This window comes from Lathyrus oleraceus, chromosome 6 (assembly GCF_024323335.1).
Source record: "Lathyrus oleraceus cultivar Zhongwan6 chromosome 6, CAAS_Psat_ZW6_1.0, whole genome shotgun sequence".
Classification (NCBI taxonomy): domain Eukaryota; kingdom Viridiplantae; phylum Streptophyta; class Magnoliopsida; order Fabales; family Fabaceae; genus Lathyrus; species Lathyrus oleraceus.
In genome coordinates this window covers 212409560-212414351 of record NC_066584.1, presented here as the reverse complement: position 1 = coordinate 212414351, position 4792 = coordinate 212409560, and the positions used below count along the sequence as shown (strand labels likewise).

Sequence of the window (4792 nt, the reverse complement as noted above, 5' to 3'; positions counted from 1 at the left end):
GTTTGAGTCTTTGCGGATATGGTATAGGTGGTTTATGTGGCGGGGGTGGTACATAAGTTTTATCTTTAGGTTTTTCTCCTTTTTCTTGACCTTCCTGTTTTTCAGATTCCTCTGGTTCCTTTACTTTGTCCGGGGGTTTTGTATATTCCTTAGAAGTTTCGGGTTTACTCAATCTTGGGTTTGGTGGCTCAAAATAAGCGCTCCCACTTTGTAGGGTAATGGCATTGGCTTGTCCTCTCGGATTCTGTTGAGGTTGTCCATGGAACTATCCTCCAGGTGTAGTCTGAGGGGCTTGGTTTAAAACTACCTGAGAGATCTGGGTTTCAAGCATCTTGGTGTGAGTAACTATTTGGTCAACCTTGGTTCCTAATTGGGTAATCAGTTGGTTAACATGAATGTTTTGGTTCATGGACTCCTTGTTTTGTTGGGTTTGAGCAGTGATAAAATTTTCCATAATTTTCTCAAGGCTCGGCTTTGGTGGTACAGGTTGCATAGGTTGATTTGGTCTTGGGGCTTGATAACCAGGTTGTCTCAGAGGTGCATTATTTAGGATAGGGTTATTGTTTTTATAGGGGAAGTTCGGATGATTCCTCCATCCAGGGTTATAGGTATTCGAATATGGGTTCCCTTGGGTGTAGTTCACTTGCTCATAGTGGGTTTCGTTTAATAGACTGCATTCTGCAGATTGGTGTCCTTTGGTTCCATATATCTCACAATCCGATGAAACTGTGGCTACAGTATTCGGGTTTATGCACATATGCTTAACCTTGAGGGTTAATGCATCCATTTTAGCTTGCATCATGTCTATAGAGTTTAGTTCATGCACTCCTCCTTGGGCTTCCTTCTTCTCAGCTGTCGTTCGTTCGACTCCCTATGATTGATGGTCTTGAGCCATATCTTTGATGAGGGCACTAGCTTCAGGATAAGGTTTGTTCATCAGCGCACCGCCTGCGGCAGCGTCGATGGTCATCTTAGTGTTTTAGTGAAGTCCATTATAGAAGGTTTGAATGATTAACTAATTCTCTAAACCATGATGTGGGCATGCTCTTAACAACTCTTTATATCTCTCGCAAGCTTCGAACAACGATTATCCTTGGTTCTGGGTAAATCTAGTTATATGGTTTCGAAGAACGGCGGTCTTACTTGGGGGAAAGTATCTAGCAAGAAATACTCTTCTAAGGTTATCGCAAGTCGTAATGGAATTGGGTGGAAGGGAATCTAACTATGATAGGGCTTTATCTCTGAGGGAAAAAGGGAATAATCTTAAACGGATTGCTTCAGGAGAAGCTCCATTGGTTTTAAAAGTGTCTGCTAATTGGAGAAAGATTTTTAAATGTTGGTTTGGGTTCTCAGTAGCGAGACCTGCGAATTGTCTCTTTGCACTAGTTGCAACAGGGAAGGTTTAAGTTCGAAATTATTAGCTGGGATGGTTGGGTTTACTATACTAGAACTAGGTTCTTCATTGGATGGTTGGGCGAAGTCCTTAAGAGGTCTTTGGTTTTGATCTTCGGCCATAGCTCTCCTAATTCTATGGGAAAATAAACGTGCACGAGCGTAACGTTCAGGTTCCGCCAGAGGATATACTAAGCTTCCGGTGCTGCGAGTTCTTCGCATTGACCGACGGGTAATAACCTAAGTCTAAACGATATAACAACAGGGTATGAAATTTGACGAAATTGGTCCCCGGCAACGTCGCCAAAAACTTGATGCGTGCTTTTCACAAGTATACGTACGCGTCAGAGTAATATAAAAGATTGTCGAATCCACAGAGACCAAGTGTCAATCTATCGTAATCTATTGTTATGGTGTTTATCTAAGATAATCAAAATAGGGGCTTTTAGAGTGTGCAATGAAGAGTAAAGTATTGAATAAAGTTCAATTAATAAAGACGGACTCGAATGTAATTCACATAATCTATTAATAATCCAAGTACTTGCTAATAGAACTACTTATGGGCAGTGTTTCCTACTTTGAAAAGAACCAATTTAATAGGAACTGTCGCTTTCGCGTATTCAGAACCGAGTTGTACTCCCTAATCAAACCCTCTTATTGTCACTTATAAAAAGGCGCGCATTGCGTTAGAGTAGTAAACCTATTTTTAAGATACATAGTATCTTGACTAAGTTGAAAAGTATTTTAACCTGGATTTCTTAACCAAAAGAGGTTCTCACGAACCAGACTCTAAACTTATAAACGCGTCCGAAAATAGTTTTAAAATCACTTTTCTTTTTAAGTTAAAAACTCCTAATGAACTAAAGAAAGCGCTTTCTCTTTATTTGAAATAGTTAAAAACAATTAAGTTTAAATAGACGTTGGACGACTTTCGATCTTACCCAACGAAAATTAAGTGCGGGAAAACTTAAGTTGAAAGTTAAAATAGCCCTTAAGTGTTTCTACGAACAATTGTACGGATTATCGGTTCAATTAAGATCCTTACATTCTAACCTTATAGATTTAGTTAGACATGGTAAAGTAAAGGTGCAATTTAATTTAAATAAAAGTAGTGCGAGTGCGGAAAGTAAATAAAAGTAGTGCGAGTGCGGAAAATAAATGAAAGTAGTGCGAGTGAGGAAAATAAATGAAAGTAGTGCGAGTGCGGAAAATAAATAAAGTAAAGCGAGTGCGAGAAATAAATAAAGTAAAGCGAGTGCGAGAAATAAATAAAGTAAAGCGAGTGCGAGAAATAAATAAAGTAAAGCGAGTGCGAGAATTAAATAAATTAAAGCGAGTGCGAGAAATAAATAAAGTAAAGCGAGTGCGAGAAATAAATAAATTAAAGCGAGTGCCAGAAATAAATAATGTAAAGTGCGAGTGCGGGAAATTAAAATAGATAAAGGCAAAGTAATAAAAACCTGCTCCAATCGGAGGGTTGAATAAAATGCAAATCGGAAATGAAAATGGCGGCAGGATTAACTTCCTTCCAAAGTGCTCCAAACTCGATTACAGACTCGATCACAGACTTGATTACACAATTGTGGTAACACCCCAATGCGAAGCGATTACCACTTTAAAATACTGAATATATGCCTAAGTGAAACTAAGTTTTCTCTATGTTTGCATCTGCTCTAAGTTTGGATGATTAAACAAATGAAAACGAGTATGTATTTATAGGCAAGTAAAATGATGGAAATGACAAGGATGCCCTTCAGCTTAAAATTGGGAGGGAAAACTTTTCCTCTTGTGGCGCCCGCCACAAGTCCATGGCGCCCGCCATAAGGCAAAATTGTGGCGCCTTAGTGGAAGTAGTGAGGAACGTGGAAGGTGAGGGAAGTTGACCTATGACATGTCATGGCTGGTCCTATGGCGCCAGCCACAGTGGGAGCCACAAGTGCAAAATGCTGAATTTTAGTCTTTTTAGCTCATTTTCACTCCTTTTCTTGATCGGGGCTCCGATTAAAGTAAAAACCTAAAAACTAAAAGAAACATAGTAATAACATAACAAAATAACAATAAAACCACTAAAATGCATGTGAAATCAAAGTCGAAAATACAGTGAAATTCAGTGTCATCACCTTCATATCATAAACATTGAGCAAGTTATGATCCTTGGAAGTTGACCTTCTCACTAAGGCACAGACAAAATGACCTATAATCTTTCACCATAAAACATGACTTTCCAAGAAAAATTAGCTATTGATGCTAACATAAAAGTTGTTTGGAATATCATAAATAGTAACTTTTATATGGGAATCATTTTCATATGACAAAAACGGTAGGAGGTGGGGTCTAGGGAACCCTAGTTTTGACTAGTTCACTTTCTCTGGTCAACCTCCTTGAACCAACCTGCAACCTTGAATTTCTTTTGATCTTTGGGGCTCATGGAGAATCATATATGAATAATATGATGTATAATTGAGTATACCTTGATATTTTGGACCAATTGGTGAAGAAACTTGTTGAGGAAGTCACACAAGATACCTAGATGAATTAGGGCTTCCAAGGCAAATAAGCTTCAAACTCTTGATGAATTCTTGATCAAGATGACAAATAAAGAACATGGGGATCCATATATGATGCTTATAACCATTGTGAACCTTTTTTGGTTGATCCTTGGCATTGAGGGCCGCAAACCTTAGATATGAGCTTGATGAGGCATAAGTGAATGCACACACTTCCTATAAAAGAAACAAAGCTACATATAGGCACATTTTTGGTATTTTGGTTAGTAAACAAGTAAAAATAAAGAATGATACAATAAAATATGCTTGGTGATCTCTCCCAATGCAAAACCAATGAATGAGGTGTGAGGAGAATACCAAGGTGTGAACCCAAAACCAATGCAAATGATGAGATAACATGAGGGATCTTAGGGTCAAAATTAGGGTCTTATACTTCCCTAAATAAGATTTCCCTTTTCTGCATGTATTCAAGGATAATAGTTTCCCCAACATAAGATTGCAGGAATGGTAGAATCGCTAGCAAGATCCCCGGTAGCATCTCCATTTCGTTGAGATTAGTCGAGTATCTGGGTGTACTGTATTATCGGTCTAACCCTTTATGCCTATTTTGTCTGCATATTCAAACGCATATGCATAGCACCGTGATGTTTATTTGTGAATTTCACATTTTCTTGGTGCTTCCCCACTCTCTGGTGTTTTCACTCCCCGCAGAGTGTGTGCGTCCTCTCTCCAATAGAGTGTCAAACTTAAGCAAAAAATGTTTATCCTTTCTAAATTCCCCACCGAGTTTGATCCTCATGGAAAATTTTGTTTCAGTTTTCCTTTCTAGTTCATTATCTGGATGTAATTAATCTTCATTTGAGTTTGTTTCCTCATTGGATTAAAGTCTTCTC

General features: G+C 38.4%; 1 non-coding gene across 1 annotated transcript; it reads left to right on the top strand.

The window, feature by feature from the left end:
- Positions 1 to 1025: 1025 nt before the first annotated feature.
- LOC127098970 (small nucleolar RNA R71) lies at positions 1026 to 1132 on the top strand. Its single transcript, XR_007793650.1, has one exon. It is a non-coding gene; the product is annotated as a small nucleolar RNA R71 (small nucleolar RNA).
- The last annotated feature ends 3660 nt before the right edge of the window (positions 1133 to 4792 follow it).